This window comes from Stigmatopora nigra, chromosome 5 (genome assembly GCF_051989575.1).
Source record: "Stigmatopora nigra isolate UIUO_SnigA chromosome 5, RoL_Snig_1.1, whole genome shotgun sequence".
Classification (NCBI taxonomy): Eukaryota; Metazoa; Chordata; class Actinopteri; order Syngnathiformes; family Syngnathidae; genus Stigmatopora; species Stigmatopora nigra.
In genome coordinates, this window is record NC_135512.1 from 11,280,676 (window position 1) to 11,292,564 (window position 11,889).

The 11,889-nt window shown below is 40.4% G+C and overlaps 1 long non-coding RNA gene across 1 annotated transcript; it reads left to right on the forward strand.

Moving 5' to 3' along the window:
* The first annotated feature begins 1,304 nt into the window (after positions 1 to 1,304).
* On the forward strand, positions 1,305 to 8,603 carry LOC144196851 (uncharacterized). Its single transcript, XR_013326389.1, has 2 exons — positions 1,305 to 1,530; positions 7,653 to 8,603. It is a non-coding gene; the product is annotated as an uncharacterized LOC144196851 (long non-coding RNA).
* Positions 8,604 to 11,889: the final 3,286 nt, after the last annotated feature.

Genomic DNA, 11,889 nt, shown 5'->3' on the forward strand with positions numbered 1-11,889 from the left:
AAAGTATAGACTTCCGTCAACACTAAACTGTGACCAAAAGCAAAAATACATTGCTTGTTTGTCCGTCTGGTAATTAGTCATTAGACTACTTTGTGGGGGAACAATGGGGTATTCCTTATTATTCTATTGAATTGAATGCTGTTATTATCCTTGAACAAGTATAATGTCATTTAAAGCAAAATGCACAATAACAACAAAAAAGAAACAGACAAATAAATAATTAAGTAATTAATAATAATTATCTAAGTAGTCAACAACAAAAATAAGTAGGAAAGTGCACAAATAACAACAATAAACAAACATAAACAATCAATAAATAATACTAATAACAGATAGGCAGTAAATAAAGTAGTAGTCTAAACAATAAATTAATAGTAGTCAACATAGATAAGTGGTCAACATGAATGAATGATGAACAAACTCATTGTAACTATCAATGTGCATAGACTGACACCAAAATTGTAAAAATATAAATACTAGCTATTTTTCTCAGAAATGAATGAAGCATTTTTGGGATAAAGCAAATTCCTTTGTACAAAGATTAATTTGGAATGCCAACCTCAAAATGCAACATTTTTGGACATTGCTGGAAGCCCAGAGTACGTGGGCAGCAAAACAATCAATTTAAATGAGATATAGCAATTTTGGCAAGAATTGTGGTTACATTTCCATTAAGAATCATGTCAGAAGTTGGCTAAAATAAACCATCTGGGTCAGGTGAAAAAGTCACAACAACAGACTTTTTTTTTATTTTACTACCACAGAGGTAATTATGTTGCAATAGATATTTTTATTCTGAAACTAATATGCACACAGCACATAAATGTCACAGTGTTAAGGTGAAAGTACAATGAGATGAAAAAGTTTGGGTGTACCCAGTGTGGCCAAACTTTTGCATACTTTTGCATAATAAAATTGAAAAGCAATGGAAACTGTAAAATTTAAAAAGAAAAAAATTAAAAAGCCAAATAAGCTTTAAACCTTTAGGAGTCTGTAACCAGAAGTGATGTAGTGAAAGGTAGCCTTTTTATTTTTGTTTCGTTGCCGTCATTTCCAGCATTTTAGTTGTTTTTCCAAGGAATTCAATACTTTTATCAGTAAAATTGGGTTTTACTGTGTTGTGTAGGAAATTGTCATTTAAGCAATATCATTTTGGTATTGTGTAAAAACTCCACTAAAGATTCTTAGATCATTAAATCCAAATATAAAATTCAATAAAATGAACAAATTTCCCGCGTGGTAAGAGCGTGATGTGTTCTAAAACCACTTGTTTGATTGATGTTGACATCATAATCATTTACCGTCAGATTGAGAATTGCTTTCATCTATTGCAATGAGACTTGTTCAGTTCTCTTTATTCTCCATCTTCTCCTCTCCTGTCCTATTAAATCACTTCCACCGGTGGTCTTGTTAGTGCCCCTGTTCATTCTTTAACTTTTTTTCACACAGTTTTTGCTTTTCTCCAAAGATTGATTTTTTTTTTTTGCACGGAAAATTCATGCCTTGCCAACTGGATGACTTGACATGAAGGTATTTAACACAGTTTATTTCATTCTATTCTGCAGTGTCCATATGGTCAAGTCAATGTAAACTACCCTAAAAAAAGGTTTAATTCTCAGTTTCAATGTAGTAAAGTAACAGTTATGCAAGCTAGCGTTAAAAAATCCACTGCCGTGCTTTGGGACATTTTTAGCAGCATACTGAATGATGAAATTTGAGTAGTGACTGTGCAATGTCTTCCATACCTCACACCTATGCTTCATTGTTCTAATTTTAATATAGGGAAGATGAAGCGATTGTTCTGTAGAATTTTTGAAAAATACATTTTTATGGTATCTTTGTTTTTGAAGCTATCTTGAATGTCCATTGGAATGCAGTGGGTTCATTTCTCATTCCTTCTTATGAGTACTTAATTTCTGCTGGTATTTCTCTTCTCTGATGTATTAACAAGGGTTGTGGGAGTATAAGGATGAAAACTGAAAGTGCATTTTAGATGTTTGCCCTCAAGATAAAGGGCATATAAAAGAAGATAACAGTCGGATGTCAGATAACATGGTGTGCTCTTTTGCTTTGCATCTCTTATTATTTATTTTCTCCCAAATGTACGGGTGCAGGAATATTAGCATGATTTCCATTCCACATTGGCTCAAATAAACTCGCTCCCTTTGACTGGAAAACTGCATTGTTAAAAATAGGCAATGGGGCAAAGGTCAGCCCTTTCACTTGCTTGCACTGTTTTTGCACCATTTGATGGAATCAGGCTGTTAACAAACTGCGGCGTGGACATCAACAACGGCCCCACCAGACTCGCAGCCTCCTGGCAACACTTGGCTAAAGCGTTCTTCCCCGCGGCTTGTCTCCTGAGCGACCGCCTAATGAACTCTGGGGCCTTCCTTTCCCACTACAACGATAGACAAACACATGTCCAGGAGCAGGCATATAGGCTTATAAAAGCAGAGCACCCTATGGCTCTTAATGGGCTAATATAGAATAAAGGGTCCGCTAAACACTGCACTATGCAGCCCACTGGTATATCAAGGCGAAGTAAGGCCAAGGACTGGCGCAGCACCACTTGCGGATACGTTGAGAAAATATGTGAGGTTCGACTCGTTAGTGCATGTGGGAAGACATCGCAATGCCTTGGGGCTGTGAGCATGTCACACACGCTCGCTTGGCTTTGCCTGATTGGGCAAACAGAGGCACGGGAGAGGATGTGTCTGCCGCCAAATTCTGTCGGGGAGGCCACTCTCCTCTTCGGCAGGTGGGTCCTAAAGGCAAGCGCTTGGTGATGGCAACACAGGCCTGCGAGCAGCTACAAGGAGATTTATGATCCCAACAGTGCCGGGGAGGACAGCTTCTTGGGGACGCGTCGTCAGGCGGGATGAGAGGTGAATTTATATTGCGTTATTGTAAATCGAGGCAGCCAAGCGTGCGCCGGCAACATCCTACAGTGGAATGGTGAAGGTGTCAAAGCCATCAAGTAGGTTACCTGGGTTTGCTTGCCTACCGCCCCTCCTCGCCTTTTGCCTGGGGACTCATCTGTCGCTTTGACGTAGATGCATTGCCACTCACAGCCTTGGCAGTGCTGCAGCCCGTACCATGAAATAGGCCAACTTTTGTAGCTCCCTCGTCTTTGCACATCTTTACAGTCCATTCAGGATGGACTTAGGACGCTTGTTTTTCCTATCCTGTTTTACTGGCACAAGCGATACACACGGGGAAGGCTGGCGGAAGCCATCTCATCCATATTGATGGTCATTCCATAAACCCCCATTCAGTGATCGCATCGACAATAAAAGAACATTCCACGGAGTGCAAATTATCACGTCTGACTTTATGCATTTATTCCCTAGAGTCAAATTCATAAAGTGTATTTACTCGGAACCGTTATACGAATAAGAAGTAGCGGCCCAGTGAGCGAGTGTATAGTGCATCGAACTCATAATTTTTCAACCAAGGGCTCAATCGCAGATGGATTCTGACCCTCCTGTGTTCTGCCCCAGCTTGTGTGGGTTTTCTCCAGATACTCTGCTTTCCACTCACATCCCCAAAACACCGATGGTAGTCTGGTTCAACATTCTTAATTGTCCCTAACCACAGAAAATGAATGCAAGGGTATGTAGGAAATAATCCATTGTATTTTTATTTAGATCTAGATCAAGGGTGTCCAACACTCTCCTTAAGAGCAGCAATGAGTGTAGGTTTTCCTTCCTTTGATCAAGAAAACACCCTTTTTGATAATTTGGTATTTTATACGTGCATTAGTTGATTGCAGTCAAAAGGGAGTTAGAATGAGATTTGGTGTTTCATTGATATTTGCAATATAATGCCTTCAAAATAGGACTGAGCGATTTAAGATAAAAAAATATTTTAATTAATCTTAGTGATCACTTGTATCATAATAAACGACCAAATGCATATGAAGATTCAAACAGTACCTCAAAGGGTAAAACCATAAACATAAACACAAATGACAAAGTAATTGCATTACTCCACTGATGGTGAAAAACCTCCCATTCATTTGCATTGGCCATCCGCTCCCAGCCCTCCCAATCTAAATGAATGGGATATCCATCATTGTCAATGGCACAAAAAACATGATGATTCACTGCCAGCCATTTCAATTCCAATGTATTAGATGTCTATCTCTGTCTACCTTACAAATATATTTGCCAAAAAACATAATCTGAGTTTATTGAATTGGAAGTACATTTTAGGTCATTAAGACATACCATTTTCACTGTTTGTTTGTTTTTGTTTGCGCCAGAAACTACAGCAACAAGCCAGGCACAAAGTGTTTCTTTCAGGCGTTTTGGACTGAACATCTCTGACCTTCAGCTGAAGCATATGCTACACCAGACCAGTGTGGCAACAACAAACCGTGTGCCTTTCGACAGGACGATGGCACTAGCCGCAGAGAAAAAGAGAGCTGTCCAGTTTGTAACTGTGACCAGACGTGCTCCAGTCACAACCAGTTGACAGGCCGAGCTGCTCTCTCCTGGCTCAGCTGTCCCCGCACCTCTCTCTCCATCTCAAACATGCACGGCAGCCCTGAGGCCAATGGCTCCCACCACAGTCACTTACAGCATCTCCATCACTGTTGGTCAGGCTGGGCACATACTGACACGTGCTTGGCAGGGGGTAAAGAAAAAAAAATCAAATTTGAGTGTCAGTCTTATGATCGCTGAAAGGAACATCAGTCCCAGCAACTGGCTTGGCCCTTCCTTATTTATTGGAGTGTGGAAGAGTAGTATTCATATTCAAGCAGCACTTGAGCAGCCCCTCCATCATCGTCTGATCGACAGACAATGTCAGTTGGCCTCGGGGTAGCAGCCACCACACTGGTCATATGGACGACCGCATCCCTGTGGTAGAATTAGTGATAAAAACACACACATGGCCACAGTGTGATAGTCAGGGTGCCAGATTCCTTAGGACAGACAGGGCTGCAAATAGCACAGAGGGGTAGTTTCTCCCCTGGACCACAACTGGTGCACACACTGATGCCAGGCCAAGCCTTGGCCGCCAGATGAGCCCAGATAAAAGGGGAGGCCGGGGCACTGGCACCTCATTGAGGTACCATTTTTTGGCAGGTTTACTGTAACCTAACCACGTGAGCGCTGACAGAATCTCAGCCTGCAAGGACTTAGGGACCCACAGGTCATCGGTTTGCCCCCCCCCCCCCCCCCCAAGGGCAGTTCGCCATCCAGATGCCTATTTGCAGATCTTTAGAAAGTGTGATTTGTAGCGAGGAGGGTGCAACTTTGTATCACCGCCATTTCCGTGTTTTTGAGCAAGGCATACAACTTCCTACCAGTCGAGGGGCTTCAGCTCATAATTTCATCTGTAATGTTCCCTTATGCACACCAATGTATTAAAAGTGTCTGACAACATATTGTATTATTCAGTCATTCTACATACCACTTATCCTCACAAGGGTAGCGGGGGTGCTGGAGCCTATCCCATCTGACTTCAGGCTCCAGGCGGAGGATACCTTGAATTGGTGGCTAGCAAATCACAGGGTACAAAGAGACAAAGGAGAACCATTCACGCTCACACTCACAACTAGGGGCAATTTATAGTATTTAACCAGCCTACCCTGCATGTTTTGGGGGTTTGGGAGGAAACCGCAGTACCCGAAGAAAATCCAAGCCAGCCCGGGAGAGCATACAAATTCCACACAGGAAGAACCGAACCTGAAATCGAACCCTCGGTCTCAGAACTGTGATGGCGACAAGCGAACCACTCACTCACTCACTCTGCTGCACCACTAATAATGACCTTTATATTAAACATGTTTGTTCAATTTATATAGATATCCAAGGAGGGATTTGACATATGATAACTAGGAAATCAATGATTAAACACAGAAAAATGTCACTGCACATACAGTGTAGTCCGATACACAGGTATATTGCAATGAGTATTATTGATGTCACGAGGAAGAGCGGCCAGTCTAGGATACACGTATTTGATTAGTAAACAACAAAAATGGTATTGAAAAGATGTCTGCTTGCACTAAGAGCGGCAACTTCCTAAAAATGCAGACTTTCATGTTTTTTTCTACTATGCACAGTTTGAAAACAGTTTTTAAACATGTTTCTTTATGCTTATTTTTTCATTCTTTGTTCTGTTAAGCTATTTTTATTTGAAAATTCAGGTGGTATAGGTACGGTAGGTATACAAAATATTGCTATTGCATTTTAGGTACAAACTCATTCACCCTCAAATGGGCTTTAAGTTTTAACACGTTTTCCACATTGTCGCCAATATGCGCTGAAAACTTTCTTTGTCATCATGCCTCCTTTTTCTTCAGTGTAAGCTTAAAACAGAAGCACGTAGCCGGTTGGACAACGTAAAACCATGTCAAATGATCACCTAAACCAGTTTGCCCACCTTGAAAAGCTTTGCTTTGTTGTATCGCAATAAAAAAAATAAAAAACATCCATCTATCATGTTACCTTGTACTTTCTAGTGTGGCCAGATATGGACTAATACGTGCACAGGCCCCCTGGAGGATAGCCTATCCTCAGAGGACGTACAAGGGAGTGTGTGAAGGTGGCGGCAGGCTGTTGGAGCTGTTCTGGGTGTTGCGAGGAGGGGGGCCTTGGGGTGTGGAGGCAGCAGTTGGTGTGCAGAGACCAGAGGCTCAGACTAGCTAGTTAAGAGCTTCTCTCTCCTATCCTCCATCTGCCAGGGACTGGGGTTGTGATTTGAGCTCCAGCAGAGCAGAGCAGGGAGGAGATCGAAGGAGGGTTGGTGGGGGGTAGGGGAAGAAGGAAGAGACAGAAAAAAAGAGAAAGTACGAAAACATGGGGAAAGTGAGGAATAGAAAGAAGGAAGGCTTGGAATGAAAGACAGGATGCAAGATCCCTGAAATATCCATTTAAAGAATCGTCCATAGACAACCATGAGGCAGGGTTTAAAATAGTTTTATGTCAAATATAAATAAGATGGCAATAATGCATAAAACCCAAGTTTTGTGCTACCTTATAGTATACCATAGTTCAGATTTTCCATGAGTTCCAAAACAGATCACTTTGATTTGAAATTTTTCATTTTTTTATCTAATTATTTGAATTTTCAGGAAAAAAAACATGTATTTTATCGTTATTATTCTCACAATTTAGTAGAAATGGAATCATGGATTCAAGCCTCGGGAACCATATGTGGCTCTTTTGATGGGTGTATATGGCTCTCTGCCTTTTTAAATCATAATTTTTCTTCATTCGACTCTTCTGCATGCAATCTCTCATTGATACTCATTGATTAGCAACAGTGAAATAATGTTCTCAAAAGAATTCACTTTCTTTTTTACTTTCAAAGTGGTAAAATGAATAATAAATGCTCACATTTTCATGTATTTTTACTTTTAAATTCTCAGTATGGCTCTCAAGAAAAAATGTTTGAAAATATGAATTGTTTATGGCTCTCTTTGTCAAAAAGGATCCCGACCCCTGGATTAGGGCCTTTATTGAGGCCTGTCTCAAAATTTCAATGAATTAATCCACAGCATAGTTTTCCCAGTCCAAATAGTTTACATATCTATCACCATCAATTTAGTCCAAAAACCAGTTAATTACTATATGTGAATACAAAATGTATTCTACGCCTATAAGAATCAAGTCTGCTTTGTTTGTAAATATTTCCAGGATGTCTCACCCTCCTCCCCACACCCTGGGCAAGGCACATGTGACTGGGATGCAGCTTTACAGCACTTCACTCCTCCCTCTGATCCTCCTCCTGAAAACCCCAGCAGCAGCAACAGCAGCACCCGCCTCCCTTCCCCTCTCCTCTCCCTCATTCTGTCAGCTTCCCAGACGTGGCTCCTCGCTTCCACATCTCATCCTGGGAGAAGCTTCCCGCCTCCTCGGCCATGCTTTGGGGAGGCGCCGACACCGAGTGTCACTTGAGGTGACCCAGAAATGATAACGCCAGATCGACCCCGGATACGTGCTATGATAACCACTGAGCTTCACGGCGTAGACAGACAGACAGGCATCCCTGTCGTCTGAGGTAGTCCGGACCATCATGCTCAGGAACCGCGGCATGCACATTACAGTATACACTGAAATGGTTCTCATTGCCCTTGCATTATTGATGAGATACTACATACCAAGCAGAAGGAGCCAAGTGACTGTATAGCAGCATGGCACATGTTCATTTATATAAGCAGAAGAGGTGTAATTAATTGTCACCCATTGCTGGCAGCACAAGTGTTCACCTAGACAATATTCTATTCACTCCTTGTCAATTGAAATCACTCCACCCACACCTCCTGCAGGTGTGATCATGCCCGCAGGATGGCTCCTTGTGTCATCTTAACAGTTCAATTCAGGTGCAGACTATGCGTGTTTTGAAGCTCCGTGTTATTTTATGACCATCGGGAGCAGAGTTTTATGGCCCGCTTTTGAACGTTACGCAGACGTTCGGGGACATGAATATTCAGAGGCAAATGTGAAGGGAGATTTCATTGGTGGTTGTTGAGGAAATATATTGTCTCGTTAGGGAAATGACTTCAAAACAATATTCAATATTCAGCAAACCAAAGGCGAGATATTATCAAACAGTGTTGAATGTTTTACCTATTTTCATTTATTCATTAGCCATTTAGAAAGGCAAATATAACCAATCTGCCATAGAGCATATGTAAGTGTTTTCTAGATTAATCATTGTTACAATTGTTCATGCTTGTTGTGCAATAACCATAATTTTTAAGAGAATACATGAAATAATGATGAATTACAAGTAAGTACGGCATTCTTACATGTTTATTTTTGTTGGGATTTGAAGTAAAAGTGACTTTTGTAAGTATTTTTTGGGATGGTTTCATTATTATTTATTTGGGTCAATTTTAAAGCAGTTGTATAGATTAAAAGTGATGCCAATATTATACATTTTTAAGTAATGAATCTCATTCAGAAAATGTGTGCTTCATTGAGAATGCTTTGCTCTTATGATTAATAACGGTAAAGATAAATGAATGTAAGCTCCTAAAACGTGTTGTAAATCTTTGTATGGATGCTCATTGCTTGCCATAAGGCGGTAAGCGATACCGGATAGTGTTATTAGCCCTATTTAATTGGTGGCGACATCAGCCATCAGAAGCTCCACGCGTGCAGAGAAGGCCATTGGCTTGCACTTTTCGGTTCAGTCATGTGTGCGCCGTGTTGTGTCTTGTGGATGCCGGAGGAATATTTAAATGACTTGTGTTTTAATTGAGGCTGGAAGTGGAGCCACGGCTCACAAACGTGGAACAGCCCCCATCTACCGGCAGGCAATCGGCCCCTCTCTCTCTTTCTCAGTTTCTCTCTCTCTTTCTCTCTCTTTCTCTGTTCCTCTCTCTCTTTCTCTCTCTTTCTCTGTTCCTCTCTCTCTTAATCTCTTTCTTCATCACTCCCTCTTTCTCCCTTCTCTGTTTATCTTTCTCTATTTCTCTCTTTCTCTCTTTCTATTTCTCTCTCTCTTTTTCTCTCTCACTTTCTCTCTTTCTCTTTTTCGCTGTCTCTTTCTCTCTTTTTCTCTGTCTCTTTCTCTCTGTTTCTCTGTTTCTCTCTCATTTTCTCTGTTTCTCTCTGTTTCTCTCTTTCTCTCTGTTTCTCAGTTTCTCTCTGTTTCTCTCTTTCTCTCTATTTCTCTCTTTCTCTCTGTTTCTCTTTCTCTCTGTTTCTCTGTCTCTCTCTGTTTCTCTCTGTTTCTCTCGTCTCTCGTCTCTCGTCTCTCGTCTCTCTCTCTCTCTCTCTCTCTCTCTCTCTCTCTCTCTCTCTCTCTCACACTCTCTCTCTGTCCCACTCTCTCTCCCTCTCTCTCTCTCCCCCTCTCCCTCTCTCTCCACTGTCGTTCTCAACTGCGCCGCACAGTCCGGAGCATCTCCTCTGCATTGTTTCCATCGAACCCGGAGATTTACAGGTAAGGACCTGACTTTGACCGGACTTCTCAGGGCTTTGAAGGCAAGGGTTAATGCCAAGTATATGACACATCCTGCTTAAAAGCACTCGTCTGGTGATGTATTCATTTGATGTTTCATTCTTTGGAAATAAACTATTATTTCATTTGTTGTGATATAATTCATTTGTATTTTCTATTACAAAATACAAAGATGATTACGTCCAAAATGTCTTTTATCAAATCAATTTGATTTTTTTTAAATCAATAAAACAAAATACACTACTTGCATGGAAAAAAAAACGTTTTTTAATTTTTCTACTTTATGTTTTTTAAACCAAATGAAAACAAATAATAGCGTTTTACGAATTTAAATGACCCAATCTCATCATTTTTTTCGAGTAAATAACACATTTCAGGTTTACAGTTAGCCAAATGAGTGTTTTGGAGTGTAGATTATTGTTTTTTTGGTTAAAATATCACAATTATTCATGCAAATCCACAAACGACACCAGTCCCTGTGTGCGAGTGCCTGCATGCATGCATGCTCACTGACACATCGCTAAATCTTTCTCAGTCAAATCAAATGTTACCGCTGTAGGCTACGGGTCAGTGCAATTCTCCTTTTATCGACATTTCCAGTCGTCACAAATGTCTCCATAAAATCATCGTGAACGTGGATGACTTCAACTTCTTTCATTTTATTGTAGTGAATAAAAAGACAGACATGTACATGCCTCGTCGCCCACTTATTCTTATTACCTGCCGGAGCATTATCCAGGTTAGAAATAAATGTGATTTTTTTATTTTTTATTTTAATCTCCATTTATCTTTTTTGGGTTGACAGTGTGCAAACTAACTGTCATGCAATCCTGGGACAAAAGTCATTCATGGGGCCTCCAATCAAAAAGAACACAATTTAATGGTAGTTGTGTGTGTGTGTGTGTGTGTGTGTGTGTGTGTGTGTGTGTGTGTGTGTGTGTGTGTGTGTGTGTGTGTGTGTGTGTGTGTGTGTGTGTGTGTGTGTGTGTGTGTGTGTGTGTGTGTGTGTGTAGGAGTGTGTGTGTGTGTGTGTGTAGGAGTGTGTGTGTGTTTGAGTGTGACACACCTTCAAGTGGTTTATTTAAATAGAAAATAATAATAAAGAAAATTTAGCCCATTTAAAAAACAGCATGTTATTTTGGATTGTAGTAATATGCATTACCTATTACCCACCCAAACTATATGGGTGGCATCTGAATGACGTGGCTCATATTAAATCAATAATAAACGATATTTCTATAGAAAAGTTATAGCCGGCAGGTTTTACCCCACTGCTTCTCTTATGATGTAATACTTTTAATTTCTGCCGTACACAAAACACTCGTCAGGCCTGCAAGATATGTACTATAGCAAAAAAAAAGGTACTGCATTGCCCAATTCTCTAAGAAGATAATAAAAATGTATGTGTAATCACCAAAGATAATTGAGGTATAATAATAAAATGTAAAAACAGAAGCAACTTGGAGTGGCAATGTGATTCTAATGGGATGCAACAGTGTTATTTTTTCTAATTGTTTAATCGAATCAAGCCACGCCCACTACACGTGTGCGCACTGAAAACAAACAAACATTTGATTGGTCTGTCTGATGAATTATTTTACTGATAGTAATAATGATGATAATAATAATAATAACAACAACCGTAAAATATGTATCTATATGTTTTACATGCAATTTAAACCTTTTTTTGAGAATTTTAGAGAGAAAAAAACTTGATGAAACCAACTAGCATTGGTATCTAAAAGTGACAAAAACAATATAATAGTGTAAAGTGAAGCCGTGTGGAGACGAATGATCCAAGGCATGAAAAATACTTCTTTGTTGGGCAATGGGAATGAATGGAGAGAGAAAGGGAGACAGGGAGAGAGGTGGGAGAGGGAGAGAGAGGGGAGAGTTAGAGTTAGAGAGAGAAAGAGAGAGATGGGGAACTCCTCCTACCAAATTATTCAGACTGGGCAGGCT